Source organism: Bos indicus, chromosome 21, assembly GCF_029378745.1.
Source record: "Bos indicus isolate NIAB-ARS_2022 breed Sahiwal x Tharparkar chromosome 21, NIAB-ARS_B.indTharparkar_mat_pri_1.0, whole genome shotgun sequence".
In the NCBI taxonomy this organism is placed as follows: Eukaryota; Metazoa; Chordata; class Mammalia; order Artiodactyla; family Bovidae; genus Bos; species Bos indicus.
Window position 1 is genome coordinate 670,691 of NC_091780.1, and position 18,948 is coordinate 689,638.

General features: G+C 39.8%; 1 pseudogene; it reads right to left on the reverse strand.

The window, feature by feature from the left end:
• LOC109575113 (ankyrin repeat domain-containing protein 26-like) overlaps positions 1-18,948 on the reverse strand; it is a 502,197-nt pseudogene that overhangs the window by 222,787 nt on the left and 260,462 nt on the right.

Sequence of the window (18,948 nt, forward strand, 5' to 3'; positions counted from 1 at the left end):
GTGAAGATCTTTTTTGGACAGTTCTTCTGTTTATTCTTGCCAACTCTTCTTAATATCCTCTGCTTCTGTTATGTCCCTACCATTTCTGTGCTTTATTGAGCCCATCTTTGCATGAAATGTTCCCCTGGTATCTCTAATTTTCTCGAAGAGATCTCTAGTCTTTCCCATTCTATTGTTTTCCTCTGTCTCTTTGCACTGATTGCTGAGGAAGGCTTTCTTATCTCTCCTTGCTATTGCTTGGAACTCTGCATTCCAATGGGGATATCTTTCCTTTACTCCTTTGCTTTTCCTACCCATCTTTTCACAGCTATTTGTAAGGCCTCCTCAGACAGCCATTTTGCTTTTTTGCATTTCTTATTCTTGGGGATGGTCTTGATTCCTGTCTCCTGTACAACGTCAATTGTACATTGGAGACAATTGTACTGTACCATGTACTTGGCAATTGAGACAGTTCAAAATGGGTATGCGAAACTCAGCAATGAGCAATCTTGTTTCTATCAAAAGCCACAATACTCGGGGAAAAGACAGACATCAAGTTAAGAACTTAAGATAAATTTAATGTGTGTGTTTGTGTATAAACACATATTTTGTAAAGTAAGAGAAATAAACTTACTAACAAGGATCTTTTCTCCAATTTAATAAATGGACATTCACCCCATTTATTTGAACATGTTCCAATTTCAATCGAGGTATTGAGGAGGAATTCTCTACACACAATGAAAGAACACCCAACTTGTTGATTGTGAACAATAATAAGCAAATTTGGAATAACCCGAATTCTGCAATTTCTCTCCTGGCATCCTTAGCTCAATACCATATATTATTTCATTCGAAGCACTGATTTTGATTTCACCAAACATCAGTATGGGAATGAACCTGAGGCAGGCTTGAAGCCTGGGTCTGCTGAAAGATGCTTTACCTAGGAAATGTCTTTCAACTCATCCATTCCCACAAAGAACACTCAAGAATGTGCTGGGGTTACCTGCTCCAATTATTTGCTCCCACTAAAAGCTGGCAAGCTGATCCAAAGTTCCTGGATCAGAGACAGGAGGGTATCATCGGCAGACAAGTCCTTGTAAGGATCTAAGAGTCCTTACTTCTATTTGCAAGTGTGCTGTGTTGATTGCTGAATTTCCATATCCTTTGCTATTACAGAAACCTTACACTCTCAGACTGTCAGGAGACTCGGTCAGTGGCATCACTGTCCTGATATGACGACCAAGCCAACCATCCCCAACATCACTTTATATCACCAGAGCTTTCTCTTACTCATCTAGGTGCTCTCCCTAAAATGAGTGAAATTCAAAAAGATGCAGTCTCACTGCCAGCAAAATGTCTAGCTTATATGGGCATGTTTGAAGAGAGGACAGAGACAGCTCACCATGCCACCATTATGAAAGCCCCAGGAGCCCACAATGAGAGATGCAAATTCATATGAAACAAATACATCGTCTTTCTAGTACTTTCTCTCTAGGGTCACTTAGAAATGAAATTTGGAATAGAATGAACACTTCTGGATCATCTATTTTGCATCATGCATTGTGCTAACTACTTAAATCTCTCATTTAATCCTAATAGCCATTCAAAGTATTTTTGTTATTAGTGCCTTTTCACAAATGATTTTCACAAAGATGTTGAAGTGAAGTGAAGTGACTCTTTGCGACCCCATGGACTGTAGCCTACCGGGCTCCTCTGTCCATGGGATTTTCCAGGCAAGAGTACTGGATTGGGTTGCCATTTCCTTCTCCAGATCCCAAAGATGTTAAGTGACTTAATTTCAAAGTCTGAAAGCTACTACATGAAAGAGGCAAAAGTTAAACCCAAATCAGTATATAAATCTTTATGACTTATTTCTTACAACTCTATTTGCTTTCCAAAGGAGTTATACTGACTTAAAATGATACCAGAACCAAAGATAGTCCTCCTTCATTTTTTTGGTGAGAGAACTGGGTAGTTTTAATACCCAACAGGGACTACCATGCCAGGAACCAAATTCCTATATTAAACCAATACCCATTTTCATCTACCCAATCTAACAGTCTATACCAAATCTCTCCTTACCAGTGAGACTGTGTGTAGTCAGTGGAAGAGCAGAAATATTTTATTCAACCTCTACAATATTTTCAAGTATTTGGACTATACAAGTTGCCCTCTACGTTTCAAAATCTATGAATAATCATCTTTCTACAAAATTTCCCAGATTTATGTTAGTTTACTTGGAAGTACTAAATCTTTGAATTTGACTATAAAATGAAGATTCCAAAACAAGTAGTATTTGATTTGATGAAAGCACTGTAACAAAGGATTAAAGACTAAAATTAAAAAAAAAAAACTTTAAATTCTATGTACTATGTAGCTACATTAATATTAGAATATGAGAAAATGGTAAAATCTATCACTTTAAGAGAACTTACTCCAAAAGTACTGTGCCAAATACTTTATAAACGCTTCATTTTGTATAAACGCTTCATTTTGTATCTTCCAAAGTGTTAACTCTATTTTACAAGCAAAGTGACAATGGTAAGAAAGCCCAAGTAACTTGACCAAAGTATTACAGATAGAAAGTGGTAGCTGCTGCTGCAGTTTATACAATTCCAAAGCTTTTATCTCTTATTGTTACAGTTTACTGCCCCCTAATTCCTATCTGGTACACATATCTTTGTCCACAATTCTAAAACCATTGTTGAAACACCTACAAAATTATTTAAACCTATTATTAACTATATCCATTAATTTGTCATAGCTTCTAAAGTAAAATAATTAAAAAGTGCCTAAAGAATTATCATTAGAAAAATTCAAGAAAGGCAACAGATTTTCGTGACGTCCTGAGAGGTCAAAACAGATACTTCACACAACAAAACCTCTATCACTGCTTGGGACTTACTGTTCTTAAATTGATGTAAAGATAGTGAGACCAGGATACCATCATCAGTATTTAAGACAATATAAATACTGTAAACCCACCAGCCTAAAGGCTGAACCAAATAACCCATTTTCAAAATCATGTTACCTTCAATATTTACTAAGTGGATTATGAATATTATTATTAGAGTCTGCTCTTTAAAGTCTTATTATCAAATAACAGAAAAGATGTAACCATAACTTGAACAATTTAAACTTCTGAAAGGCTAATGTTCCAATGTTTCAAAGTTCTTCATAAAAGAATAATATCTGAAAACTAAGATGAGTAACATCCCCCAAACATGAAATCTTCAATCTATCAGAGTCTGAACCTAAAGACATAACTTTTTAATGTACAAGATGCAGTTAAAAATAACACGTTAGTTGTTCCTGTTGTTTATCAAACACATTCATTAGACTGATTAAAAGGGCAATACAAGAATAATTTTCTATGACACGTCAAATAATAGATGAAGTCTTACCTCCATTGCTAAAACTGCCGTCTGTTGGTCATAGTGATTCAGAAGATTGGGCATGAAGACAGTGTTATAAGGCAAATCCTGGCACATCCTCAAGGTAATAGGCTCAAAGAAAACAAACTGTGCCTACCTATATGGCCCACAAACATAGTCAAGGGCCACAGATAGCAGATGATCCAACTCATAGCCATGCTTTCTTGATTAAATGGGATTCAGATGATCAGGCCTACTCAATATGTATTTTAGATCTTTGTACACCTGCAGGTCTCAGCTTGAAAGTACTTCTATCTTACTGTTAAGTTCTTCAAACAGAATTACTCTTTGCACCATCAGAGGCTTGTTAGATTGGTCTCACAAAAGGCGTTTGTTTTTGGTTTCACAATATGGGAAAAGGACATCATCTTGCCTCTTCTTTTCATTTTATTACATCTGGTACCATGTGGCCAACGTGTCAAGTTGATCAACCACTTTCCCAAACAACAGATTCCATCTTAGGAGAAGAGCTATTTCTTCCTTTGACTGAAATATCGGAAAAATAATTTTTTTTAAAAAAATGGGAGAAATTTGCAATTTCCTCTTAAAATATGACAGGCTTCATATTAAAACTTTGATTAGCTCAGTAAAGTTACAGGATACAAAATCGTTGCGTTTCTACACACTAACAATCAGCTACTAGAAAGAGAAATTTTAAAATACTGCCTTTGGGACTTTCTGGTGGTCCAGTGATTAAAATTGCACACATCCACTGCTGAGCTCCAGTGCATTCCCTGGTGGAGAACTAAAATTCCAAGTGCCGGGTGTGTGGCTAACATCAACAACAATCACAAACTTTGATGAGAGACACCATACTGCCTTACAGATATCAAATACATGAGTATTTCAGAAAAAAATACAACAGTTTCTCTATCTTCTCATTCTTACTATAGATATACCAAAGAATCCATAAATAGCATTTAAAGGAAAGCACTATTTCCTCCCTCAGTTGTTTATAGAACATATAGTTTAATTTCCCATCTACAATGGTAGTTTTTCATTTGTCACAAGACACAATTGATCCATTTTGAAAAACTTGCATGCTGTTGTCCTAAATTTTATTTAAATATCTGTCACATTAATAACAAGTTATTTAAATTTTATGATATACGTTTTAATCATTCCAGGATCCAGCAGATGGTATCTGTGAAAGGTGTAAACTATAAAGAAATCAAAAGATGTGGATTGAAGCCTCTTCCCAACTATGTGAATCACTTAACTTCTCTGAGCTCAGAATTTTCCTTTCTAAAAATTGCACCTCCCTATCAAAGATGTATGAGTGAATTATAAAATAATGTACTCTATAAAAGGTAAAGCAACATCAAACTTTAGGTAGTTTTATTACTGAATGACAGCGGATACAAAGACCAACTTCTATCAACCAATACTGAACTGGCAAACAGAAGATTCTAAAAGTAGTATCAGGACATTTTCCCAATAATGCTTCATCCTTTTAGATAGTACAAAATTTTAGTACATAGATAGAGAACACGTTTGACCAACAAATGCTTCAATACACACAGTCAGGCTGCAGAGAAGAGTCAACTCTAGAAAGTTACAGCGTGGAATATGAATGATTTCCAGTTAAGAGTTTCTACCAAGTTTCAGAGTCGGATTTGACACTGCCTTTCCTGGGGGCTTCCCTGGTGGCTCAGACGGTAAAGAATCCACCTGCAATGCTAGAGACATGGGTTCCATCCCTGGGTTGGGAAGATTCCCTGGAGGAGGAAATGGCAACCCACTCAAGTATTCTTGCCTGGAGAATGCCATGGACAGAGGAGCCTGGTAGGCTACAGTCCGTGGGGTCATAGAGAGTTGGATGCAACTTTCACATTGACTTTTTTTCTAGGGACAAAAATATGCATCTCTTTTGGGGCTGGAAGGGTAAGTAGAGTGGAAGGCAGGATTGGTAGGAAAAAAGCATATTCTAAAACTATCATACTTCCATTTGGTTTTGTAATGATGTCAAGTCTGCTTTTACTTTATTTTTGCTTCACAGATGTCAAATATTTCTGTTTGAAGTACACAACCTCGGCTGGGAAAACATGAGAAAGTCCGGTGCATAAATTCTCAGAGACCCAGGTTAACAGGACAACTCAAATAGATATTAGGGCCTGTGACAGAGAACTTGAACTGGCTTGGCTAAAGCAGAGAAAGAAACTGTCCTTTGCGCACTACCAATGACAGGGACCTCTGCGTCCCAAGCATTCATTACTGGGCAGAAAAAAACTATTTGGAGAAAGTAAAGCCATGGCTGAATCTTCCCAATTTCTCCCCCAAGCATATGGTCTTGAGTAGAAGAAGGGAAAAGGAAAGTCTACAGCCTTAGGAATTAGAAACACCAAAGTTACAAGCAGCCTCTGCCCCAAAGGTCTCATTTCTCTAATATGGAAATCTCTATATCAGAAATATTTGTTAAAGCTTCTTGGCCTGCCATATTTTTTCCTCCTTCAAGCTGGGCCCAGAAATCTGATGTCTGGCTATGGAAAAGTGATATTAAACACAGTCATGTATATTTAAGCTTAATTATCATGCAGCACGGTAACAATTATGCATATCATTAAATGTGTCAAATAAGCCCTGGAAACTTTATTTGGCTACAGTATCAAACATCCATATAAATTGCATTTTTGTAGTTTGCTCCTTATGCAGCATGTTCATCTGCTTGCAACTTAAAAAAAATTAAAGGGAACATTGCTCCCTACTGAATATGTACATAACAATGAGAATTTCAAATTTTTAATTTCTACTATTTTTCAAGCAGTATGGGTTCCAAATTTACGGTTCAAAGAAGATGACCACACAAAACTTGAGGAAGAAACAAAGTAATATTGAGTTTTTTTAACTAGATGAGAAACCCCCTTATACTTCTGACTACTCTATTTTACTTGTTTTTCCCTCAGTTATTCCTTTTGCCTCATTTACAAACAATGCTTCTCACAGACTTACAAAAGTGCTTTCCTTTATGTACTTTAACATTCAAATTTCCATATATCAAAACATTTTTGTAGAATTATTGTTAGGCTGGGATAGGATAAAACCTTAATACATTAAGACTGTAGTTTATGATTATTAAGATAAATAAGAAAAAACAGTAGAATGCCATGAGACAAGAAGAGGAACAGTAAAAATATTAAGGAATTCATATTTCTTCCAAATCAGAGGTTCCCTAATTTTAATGTGCAGCAGATTCATAGAAACCCCACGGGTCTAAGAAATCTGAACCTCTGGAAAATGAATGATATACATGCATTCTAATGATTATCTAGGTACTGTTACAAGTGATCTATAAGTCATATTTTGAGAAATGCTATCCTAAAATAGAATAACTTAAAACAGTACAGAATATTTGCACATAATTATGTGCTTAGCAAAAGTAATATATAAAATGAACTTTTTAAAAAGCAGATAAAGAATACTACCTTAATAGAAAAATGGAAAAAGGACATAAATTTACAAATGGCCAACAAACATATGAAAAGATATTCAACTTTACTAATAAAAACATACAAACATGATATTTAACATTTTTGCCAATCAGATGAGCAAAGTAAGAACAACAGAACACAGTATAGGAGAGGGTGCAGAAAAAGGAATATATTCAACATTCCAACACTTGGAAATACTTTTTTTGGGGGGCTGTCCCACACGGCTTGCAGAATCTTAGTTCCCCAAACAAGGACTGAACCCGGGCCAGAGTAGTGAAGTGTCTAACCACTAGACCGCCAGGAAATTCTCCATTTTCAAATACTACTGGAGGAAAAGAAAACTAGTTCGTATTTCAAAAAAATAGCTATGGACATTAAAAGCCCTTAAAATGTATATAATTTGATTCAGCAGACCTATTCTACAATTTATGCTAAGAAAGTAAACACGAGTACACATGATGTATAACTGAAATGTTAGTACAAAAAACCAGAGACAATCTGAAAGTCTATCAATAAGGAATTGGTTAAACTAAGGTACAACCAACACATAACACACTCACTAAAAATGATGAGCAGGATCTGTATATACTGACTTGAAAAGACAGTAACAATAGAATAAGTGATCGATAAAATTTTAAATGGTTTACAGAACAGCATATAGTCTCCCACTTTTGTCAAAAATATACATACATGGGACAGAATAAAACTACCTGAATTGTTTAAAAATACAATATTATAGGGACTTCCCTGGCAATCCAGTGATGAGGACTCCACAATTCTATGTCAGGGAGCTCGAATTTGATTGCTGGTCAAGGAATTAAGGTTCCACAAGCTGCACAGTGTGGTCAAAAAAACAAAAACAAAACAAAAAAGTAGTAAAGTATTATAAACGCTGCAATGTTATTTTAAAGTCTGTCACATGTTATTTGTGTATGGGAAAATTAAGTCTGCTAAATCTATGAATGTGTGCTGACAATACTACTACTTGAATCAATGATTTACTGGATGTTGATTAAATAACAACCCAAGGGACACAAAAATACCCTACTACAGGTAGCAAGAAAAGCAAAAAAAATGATGATAAATTTAGAATGGGTCAAAAATTGATTTTGAATACTGAAAAAAAATCAGATCACCTCTCAGCTGAACCAAATATTATGCACAGTTAACAAAAACAACTTTTGATATATATTCTAAATTGCTTTTCAATAACATAATGAAATAAATGCTTCTAATCAGGATCACATCAGTATGGATAGCAACAGTCCTTTTTCCTAAGAGATCCATCTTTGAAGAAGCTGTAAGTTTCAGAGAGGACACAGAAGATTGAGGAAACCAGGAAATACTGACAAAATATAGCAACTGATCACATAAAGATTATAAGATATTTGGCATTCTTTTTGATATTATATCTTTTACTATAGGAATCTGCAGAATCTCAGCTGAATAAAGGGAATTGCTAGATTAACTGGAGGGAACAGTCTCAGGCATAAAACCAGTCAAAAATGAGGGGTCTGGCAACAGTTTTTCATGCCCTAACCCTGAGAAAAAACATTCACTTCTTTACAGAGCAATATAAGATATATGGAAAACTAAATTCCAATTAAGTGACCTCATGACTATTTCATCAGAAAACAAAAAGGACTAGATACATTGAACCCTACATTTTAATTTTTATCCATGTGTAACATCAGGAATCTGATATTCCCCAATTTACCAGTTCTCTTTTGATGATAAAAAGTTCAGTTCAGTTCAGTCACTCAGTCATGTCTGACTCTTTGCGACCCCATAAATCACAGCACGCCAGGCCTCCCTGTCCATCACCAACTCCCAGAGTTTACCCAGACTCATATCCATTGAGTCGGTGATGCCATCCAGCCATCTCATCCTCTGTTGTCCCCTTCTCCTCCTGACCCCAATCCCTCCCAGAATCAGGGTCTTTTCCAATGAGTCAATTCTTTGCATGAGGTAGCCGAAGTATCGGAGTTTCAGCTTCAGCATCAGTCCTTCCAATGAACACCCAGGACTGACCTCCTTTAGGATGGACTGGTTGGATCTCCTTGCAGTTCAACGGACTCTGAAGAGTCTTCTCCTACACCACACCCAGTTCAAAAGCATTAATTCTTCGGCGCTCAGCTTTCTTCACAGCCCGACTCTCACATCCATACATGACCACAGGAAAAACCATAGCCTTGAATAGTCAGACCTTTGTTGGCAAAGTAATGTCTCGGCTTTTTAATATTCTATCTAGATTGGTCACAACTTTAGTTCCAAGGAGTAAGCGTCTTTTAATTTCATGGATAAAATCACCATCTGCAGTGATTTTGGAGCCCCCCCCCCCCAAAAAAAAAAGTCTGACACTGTTTCCCCATCAATTTCCCATGAAGTGATGGGACCAGATGCCATGATCTTCGTTTTCTGCATGTTGAGCTTTAAGCCAACTTTTTCACTCTCCTCTTTCACGTTCATCAAGAGGCTCTTTAATTCTTCTTCACCTTCTGCCATAAGGGTGGTGTCATCTGCATATCTGAGGTTATTGATATTTCTCCTGGCAGTCTTGATTTCAGCTTGTGCTTCTTCCAGCCCAGCATTTCTCATGATATACTCTGCATAGAAGTTAAATAAGCAGGGTGACAATATACAGCCTTGACGTACTCCTTTTCCTATTTGGAACCAGTCTGTTGTTCCATGTCCAGTTCTGTTTAATTTTTATCAATGTGTAACATCAGGAATCTGATATTCCCCAATTTACTAGTTCTCTTTTGATGTTAAAAAGTAAAAGCCCCTAAAATAAGTTGAGTATTTGTTCTGAAGAGCAGCAATAAAGGGGATGCAATCTTGGAAGACTGTCTTCAGAGGCTGGCTACAAACCCAGACCCAAAGAACTCAGGTGGGACAAGCAGGAGATGGCAACTGTGAAGAGGAAAGAAAGCAGGCAGAATCCCAGAAGAGACAATGACAAAAGTGGGCCCTGGGGGCTTGTCAGCAAGGCCCTGCAACAAAAGATGTTAGCAATTCTACTCCAGTTCACACTTTCTGTACACAAAGTGATTCCTTTCATCTTTCTCAGCTTAGATTTACTTATCTGGACACACTATACATGTACATAACATTTTGCGTTTCCAATTCAGAAATTAAAGGTTGCCTCAAACACACTGGCTACAATGGGAACAGGAGGATATTCTTTTGTCTTCTTTCAGAATTTTCCATGGAGAAGGCGATGGCAACCCACTCCAGTACTCTTGCCTGGAAAATCCCATGGACGGAGGGGCCTGGTGGGCTGCAGTCCATGGGGTCGCTAGGAGTCGGACATACTGAGAAGCTTCACTTTATTTTTTCACTTTCATGCATTGGAGAAGGAAATGGCAACCCACTCCAGTGTTCTTGCCTGGAGAAACCCAGGGACGGGGGAGCCTGGTGGGCTGCCATCTATGGGGTCGCATAGAGTCAGACACGACTGAAACGACTCAGCAGCAGTTTTCCAAGACTGCATTATAAGGATTCATTATAAGGATTCACTACCCCTGAAGCTTCTTCTTTCAAGGAAATTATCATCTTATAAGAGAGCAAAGTACACACTGAGAGCATATCACTGCTCAAAGTGCTAGATTCCTTTTTCTGAAACTCATGTGGGTTTTGGCCTTTTGTTTTCCATATCTTAGTTAAAAAATAAATTCATTCTCAGGATACTGTTTTCTGCTTGCTAAAGTGTAAGTTCAGTTCAGTGGCTCAGTCATGTTCGACTCTTTGTGACCCCATGAATCGCAGCATGCCAGGCCTCCCTGTCCATCACCAACTCCCAGAGTTCATTCAAACTCATGTCCATCGAGTCAGTGATGCAATCCAGCCATCTCATCCTCTGTCGTCCCCTTCTCCTTCTGCCCTCAATCCCTCCAGGCATGAGTCTTTTCCAATGAGTCAACACTTCGAATGAGGTGGCCAAAGTACTGGAGTTTCAGCTTTAGCATCATTCCTTCCAAAGAAATCCCAGGGCTGATCTCCGCTCTGTATTTAATTCATCAGAGAAGGCAATGGCAGCCCACTCCAGTACTCTTGCCTGGAAAATCCCATGAACAGAGGAGCCTTGTAGGCTTCAGTCCATGAGGTCGCAGTCAGACACGACTGAGCGACTTCACTTTCACTTTTCACTTTCATGCATCGGGGAAGGAAACAGCAACCCACTCCAGTGTTCTTGCCTGGAGAATCCCAGGGATAGGGGAGCCTGGTGGGCTGCCATCTATTGGGTTGCACAGAGTTGGACACGACTGAAGCGACTTAACAGCAGCATATTTAATTCATAGGGCCTAGATTCTTACTAATCTCAAGGTATCACTTTGCTACTTTATCTAATTTTTAAACTCTGTCTAGCCATCTACTAATTACAAAAGATAATCTAATCTTCCAGTGTGCTGAGTGATGGGGCTTAAAAAAATACAGGAAAAACAAATAAAGTTCAAAACTAAAATGAATAGTAGGCATCAAAATCCAGTCCATCTTACAAATTATACATACTTTTAATACTAGAGAAGGCAGAAGCAGAAGATCTTTTAAAACTAAAAACAAAACTGGAAAGTTAAAAGATGGCCAGAGTCTGGACTTTAAAAAAAAAAAAATCAGGTTGAAATTTCAGCTTCGTTTCCCTGTTCCATTAAAATGTATTCAAAAATGCTCTAATAACAAGCTCCTGATTTTTTTTTCCCCTTTAGCATGGCTGCATGTTTTAACTGTAAAATTAGTTTAATGAAATAAACTTTAGGGACCAGGATTTTTTTTTAGGTATACTAGCCTAGTTGTTCGGAGAAGGCAATGGCACCCCACTCCAGTACCCCTGCCTGGAAAATCCCGTGGATGGAGGAGCCTGGTAGGCTGCAGTCCATGGGATCCCACAGAGTTGGACATGACTGAAGTGACTTAGCAGCAGCAGCAGCCTAGTTGTTTTTTCTTAAACTTCATTCACAGCACATTCCTTGGATTCCCCAAAACTGTTGCTAGTTCTCAGCATAACAAATTGTAACTCAAAGATAGATTCATCATTTCTGATGCAACAGTCAGTTAAAACTAATTTCTACTCAAAGAGGAGCTGGTACTCTTCAAACATTCATTCCTAACCTTCTGGAAATTCCACTATTAAAAACCTTCACCTCTTTCCTCAAGACACTGTGACCCTTCTTCTCCCAAGTCTATACTGAACAATTCCTCTCATACATATTTCAAAGTCTTGCTTTTCATTTGAACTACTGCTCTTATTGTGGGCAGCTGCAGCTTTAAACATCTCTAATTCTAGAGATTTAGGGGTTAAAAAACACTTGAGGCCAACACTGCTCTTCCCTGTGAAAGAAGGTAAAGATGCAGTAAGAACTGTTTCCTATCACGTGTCTCCTGAAGAAAATAAAGTCAACAGCAGTCTAACATCAACAAACTAACATGTTCAGAATAAATTTTCAGTATGAAATCTCATAGTTTTACTAACACATACGAAATTTAAGTCGGGGAGAGAGATGTTTTGCCTGCCAAGTGGGCAACAGAGGACTTACAGTGAGTTTAAAACCCCCTCTCTTTGCCAATGATGACACGCTCACAACACTGTGCTATACAAAAAAAGAATGTGCACTTTACTATTTATCTTCCCCGGAGAAGGCAATGGCACCTCACTCCAGTACTCTTGCCTGGAAAATTCCATGGATGGAGGAGCCTGGTGCACTGCAGTCCATGGGATCGCCAAGAGTCGGACACGACTGAGCGACTTCACTTTCACTTTTCACTTTTATGCATTGGAGAAGGAAATGGCAACCCACTCCAGTGTTCTTGCCTGGAGAATCCCAGGGATGGGGTAGCCTGGTGGGATGCTGTTTATGGGGTTGCATAGAGTCGGACACAACTGAAGCGACTTGGCGGCAGCAGCAGCAAGCCTCCCTACTTCAAATATCTCAATCATGGCTGGGGCTCTCTCTAGAAAAATCCACCTAAATGTTCAAAACACAAAATAAAGCTCAGAGGAATACAGTACCTAAGACGAAAAAAGGGATCAAAGAACCTAAAGTCCTTTCTTCCTCTATTAATAGAGCACTGGTAGATTTAGGAGAGATGTAGAGGCAGGGAATATTAGTGTATAAGAAAAAGAAAAAAGAAAAAATGGAGGAGGAGGAAAGAGAAGGTAAGATGATAGGCTTTACTAATTGTTGAGGTCCTTTAATGGACTGGACCAAAGGAGAGAAAGAGGCTAATATTCCTTGGTTTACGCAGAAAGCCAAGAAAGCCCCTGGCACAGGGCTCGCTCAGTTCACGGAGGCCTCAGGCGCCCTCTCAATGCGGTGAAGGCGCACAGTGCTTTCTCAAGAGGGTCTTAGAAGCCCAGGCAGGAAAGTGAATTCAGAGGGCCTCTGCACTCCAAAGAAATAGCCTGATAGAGAAAAAGAAAGACACGGGGACCAGAGCTCTGATGGAGCAAAGATGTTTTAATTAACATGGTGTGGGCATATAGACTGTCTTACAAGGTAGTTGTTCTCAGCAAAGATAAAGATTAAAATTCCAGACTTACAAAACATAGGCGATCCATATTAAAGACAGAGAGAGTTGTAAACAATCACTTTTACTGTATGGTTCACAAGAAGGAAGAGGGTACTTTTCTCTGTATAGAAAAACTAATGAAGGAAATGCCTGGATTCCTCAGCCCCTGGGAGAGGCTTGAGTATTTAGGAATTAATAAGGAACAGAGAATTCCTGACAGATCCAAAACAGCACACAGGAAACCTCCTGTTAAATGCTTCCTGAAAACTAATTACCTTATTTTCCTGACAGTTTCAAAGCATTTGTGGGGAGGAGGGTAGAGGAGGAAACTGTTATTTCACTAAATAAAAGGCAACACTGTAAGAAGAACTGCATCTCAATTATCTTTTATTTTCAGCTCCATCCTTGCAAGCCTGCCCACTTATGGTTTTACATCACTTTCCTATCTTATTACCTCTACGTTGTGGTTTGGTACTTCAAACAAACACTTTTTTTTTTCCTTCTTAAGGAGGAAAAAGATGGTATTGATTTGCTTAAAAGTACAGATGGGAAAAAAAAAAAAAAGGACGGATGGAAAGCATTATCTTGAGGAGTAAATGGTTCTTAATAACAGAACTACGGATTTATCTATCCCTTTGACTGTCAGCACACCACTAAAGGCTAAAAGAAGGCTCAAGAGGGAGGTAACATCCCCCTTGTCAAGTGTTTGTTTCCTTGCTCCTGCAGTATTGGCTTTGCCAAGTAACCCAATTCCCGTATATAAACATTACAGGTCTCTCCAAACTACTTCTATAAAATAAGATATTGTTTGACCAACCTTATGGAGCAGTCATTTATTTCTATAGCTGCTGGTCTGCTCTGCTGCTCTGTCTGCCTACATTCATAAGGGAACCAAAATTCAAAATTTCATTTATTCTGGGCCCAAAACCAGACCTTTTGTCCTTCCTATATATTTTGCAACTTCGAGTTGACTCCTCTGCCTAAATTAGTGGCATATGCTTTTGTTCTTTGAAGAAAGAAAGAAAGAAAAAACCACTCCTTATTCTCTTATTGAGGAAGGCACCTAATTCTGAAAAAGCCCTCTAGGAAGATGTTAAAATGTCTTGAAATGTTTAACAGCACCTTATTTCAGAGGCTATGGATGAACCTCCCTGCGGTACCCCAGAGCAAACACACGGAGCGTCCAAGGGGGAAGAGGGGGAAGCCTCAAGGAGGAATATGCAGACTTTGCAAAACTGACGGGAGGAAGGAGAGGGGACAACTTTCAGGACTAGAAACAGGAAGCAGTCCAGATGCTGGGACGCTGCCCGCGCCCCTGCACCCAGCCCTCGGTGCATCGTCCTCCCTGCCAGCGGCCGCATGCTCCACCCACAGCCCCCAGCGGCCCAGGAGCTCCACAAGCCCCCGTGGGGCCAACCGAGCCCCAGGGCTGGGCTGAGGGTGCGCACAGGGAGCACGGGCCACACTCAAACAGGTTGTTCGGCACGGGCTCGGGACTGAAAGGGTTAATCCAGTCCGCGGGCACAGTCAGCCCAGCCCCAAACGCGGGCTCCCACGCTGGCCCACCACCCACCCAGAGAAAGCCCCGGGACACCCTTCCACAGCACAGCACCCAAGGCTTTTGTTTTGGCGGCGATGAGAATAACGATCCCTGAGGAGGAGGTGCCGTGGCTGCTGGTGGCTCTTCCGCACAGGGTTAGATGGAGGGGGCAGCTGCGGAGGCACCTCCTCAGTCCCCACTCCCAAGTCCTTTTCCCACTGAGCCGGACGGGAAGGGGCCTGCACGACCCGGGGCTCACCTCACACCTCAGGGCCGGGCTCCCGGGGGGCTGCGGCACCGCCGGGGTGGGCCGCAGGTCCCTCAGGTAAATGGAGCCAGTGAGGACCACCAGTGTGCGCCTCGGAGCCACCGTGAGCTTTCGCGACGGCCGGGGCACATGCGCACGCACGTACAGTGCAAGCACACTGAGTGTGCTGGGCCAAGTGCTCCTATTTTGAACCCAGCTTCTGGATACCCGTCTTCAGGTTTCGTTGCTCTTTACCTCGCGCCGAGGCTGATGCCTGGCCCTGTCCTGCTCCATCAGAGTCGTTCCGCACTCTGGAAGCTTTTCTTAAATGCCCTCAGTCCCCTTTGCAAAGCTCTCCCTCCCTTCCTTGCTGAGACAGTGCAGCGACTCTCATCACTCAAGCCTGGAACGCTATTACTGAGAGACAACCAAAACTTGTTTGAGAACCAGCGTGCCCCCTGGGAACTGGAGGATTGGAATTGGTTATGAGGCGGGTGCTGAGAATGGTACTGGGTGCAGATAGAGGTAGTCAACTTTCATATTGCAGAGCTCCAGGCTGAAGCAGCAGAGCAGATACCCTCTTTACCAACACCCACTTTAGTGAGCAGGTGGGGCTTGAGGTTATTGGTGACATTCCCCATCTTCTGTTCTTTGGGAAATGTTTCTTCTCTCTTTTTCTTCATAAGTGATTTTATTTTTTTCTACATAAGCTATTTCAGAACTTAAAGATTCCTTAGAAATAATCTAAACCTAACCTCTCATTATTCAGACACAGAAAAGAACGGTCCAGAAAGGTTAAAAAGACTTAGCCAAAGCCAGGCAGCGTTTTAAGGGCTGAGTCTGGATTCACTCATTCCAAGCCAAAGCTGTTACCTTTGCCTCTATCATTTTACCTACCTTCCTTTCCTTCCTTTCCCTCCCGTTTCAACCTAGACTTCACAGGCATCATTTTGTTCTATGGTAGCACACATGACTTAAAGAAATACTTTGATCTTGTAGCATAGTATGACTGTACTTAACGTTATTCAACTGTACACTTGGTTAAAATGGTGTATTTTAATATAATCTTCTGTCTGAATCTTTGCCACCCATGTTAGGAGACTGACCAAAAACAGCTATATAATCTGTGGTTTGTCCAAACCCTTGGGACACATCTCTGTGGCATCTTTAATTATAGGCAACTATTTTATACAAAGAAAAGTGGAAGTGTTAGTTCCTCAGTCGTGTCCAACTCTTTGCAATCCAATGGACTGTAGCCCACCAGGCTCCTCTGTCCAAGGACTTCTCCAGGCAAGAATACTGGAGTGGGTTGCCATTCCCTTCTCCAGGGGATCTTCCCGACCCAGGGATGGAACCCAGGTCTCCTGCATTGCAGCCAGATTCTTTACTGTTTGAGCCACCAGTGAAACAACCTGTTTTAAAGGTGCTCCCTAAATGATAATAAATACTGAGCTTAGACAGTCATAAATATAGTTTAATGTCAGAAGATGAGCTATGGGAATTGCATCATAAAAGGGATCTGAAATGACATTTTCAACTTCATTAATAAATACTAATGCACTAATACTTTTTTTTTTAAAAAGTAAGGTTGATCCATAGACTGATTCTTATCAAGTCATTGTGTCTTGTGGAGCCAACACTGCCTCTACTGAGGGTGAGTGAAGCAGCTAAGAGCATTTATGAAAAGCAGTATGGACCTACTTCGGGTACTTCTAGATCCCTTGTACCTTCAGATCCTCTAGAGATGTGCTGCTCTCACATTTTTATGCAATTTACACATGGTCTTGTGAAAACTGTCAGGCATAGAACATATCTTGGCTCCTAGTGGGAGGTGGAGATGATGTAGAAATTATCATTGAATGTATCAACATGATCACATCTCAGAAATAGACCACTGAGTGAAAGAAGCGAACTACAAAGTATGTAAATTATGATAGCTCTTTAAAACAGTCACACTGTTTACAAGGCCAAACATGTATATATAATAAGCATAAAAAGTGGACAAGTAGGCAGCACACTAAATTTTATGACAGTGGATGCCTCTAGGCAGGCAGGGTGGGAAATGAGATCTGGGCAGCATGTAAAAGAGGCTTCAACTGTTAATCACACACATGAAGCAAAATGTTAACATTTTTTAAAATCTCTGCAGGGAGAAAAGCGTGTTTCTTAGGCAAGTATGTAAACTTTTCTTTATGGTTGAAATGTTTCCTTTAAAAATAATGTTGAGGGGCTTCCCTGGTGGTCCAGTAACTAAGATTCTACCCTCCCAATGCAGAGGACCTAGATTTAATCCCTGGTCTGGGAACTAGTGAAAGACAGGGAAGTCTGGAGTGCTACAGTTAATGGGGTTTCAGAGTCAAATACGACTTAACGACTGAAGAACAACTGGGAACTAGATCCCACAAACTGCAACTAAAGATCCAAGATCTTGTGTGCTGCAACTAAGATCCAGTGCAGCCAAATAAATATTTTTAAAAGGAATTTAAAATTTTTTAAATGAAAGTAATCTTAAATTTTCGAGGACGTTGAACCAATGTGCTCACTGTGAACACAATGTGAATGGTGGTGTTCATTAGGGGATCAGCAGTCACACTGATGAAGGGCTGAACAAGGAGAGGTCCAGAGGATGCTAGTTGAGAGGATCAAGAAAGGGACCTTATTTTCAGGGATAAAAATATTCAGATCTAACAGGGATAAAGTGTCCGGCTCTCTTTAATCCCATCTTTCTTTCATTCAATGTTATAACCACCAATAGAAAGCCTTAAGGGCTTCCCTGGTAGCTCAGGAACTTCACCGAGACCCAACACTCTCCCAGGGAGTTGTTAAAACTGGTTTCTTTCTGGATGAACCCATTTTGAAACCATCCATGTTAACTGGTAATACATGGTAATTTAGTATCGAATCTACTTACCTCCCCCAGGCCTCCACCCCTGCAAAAGTCTTTGTTTATTCATTTTACGAACAACCTGATCATAAAACACACAACCATACTTAAAACCACTGGGCTGGAATTCAGACAACGTTAAGTTATCATTTCAATTTGGCCACTTACTGATCCTTTGTCAACTCCAAAGAAAGCAGCAACCTCTATGAGCTTTACTTTTCATTTTCTTTTTAAATGGGAGATATACAAATGCTGCCTATTTCAAAACAATGAAACAATATAAACATAGGGTTTACATTTATTTACCTTGGAAGAGAATACATTTTTATGTATTTTAGAGAATGTGAGATAATGAGAAAAGTCTTCTTTTTATAATTTGGTTAGCTGCTGCCCATAAGAATGGTTTTACACTTCCCAGATGTCCCTTCTGAAATGTTGTTTTTCTCCAGCATTAGTTTATAGTTCTATCCCAGTAGTTATTTCTACATTGCATTTTCAAATCCTCCTCATTAGATTTTTTTTAATTCTTTCATTCTCACTCTGCCTCTCAGTACATGGTAGATGCTTCATAAATTTCATTAATTATATTAGATCAGATGGTAAAATTTCCCAAAGTTGGAGTTATCCTTATTCAGGCATGCCATCTGCTGGTTACCTGGTGTATCTGTTAGTCGGCCTGAATTCTTTAATCCAATAAATTACAATTCATGTTGAAGCATTGCTGAGTTTGTGTGTTGAGCAATTTTCCCACGTTCTTTCACTTCCTGTGTGCAGGTGCTATTGTTTCATTGAACCTCTCCAGAATTGTTTTTCCTGCAACCTTCTTTTACCTGTTGGCCACTCTAAAAACCCGGAGAAATGGAGTTTACGTTTCAGAACCCTGGAGTGACCAGAACGATATAACTGGGCATGCTCAGTAGGTTGGCCTG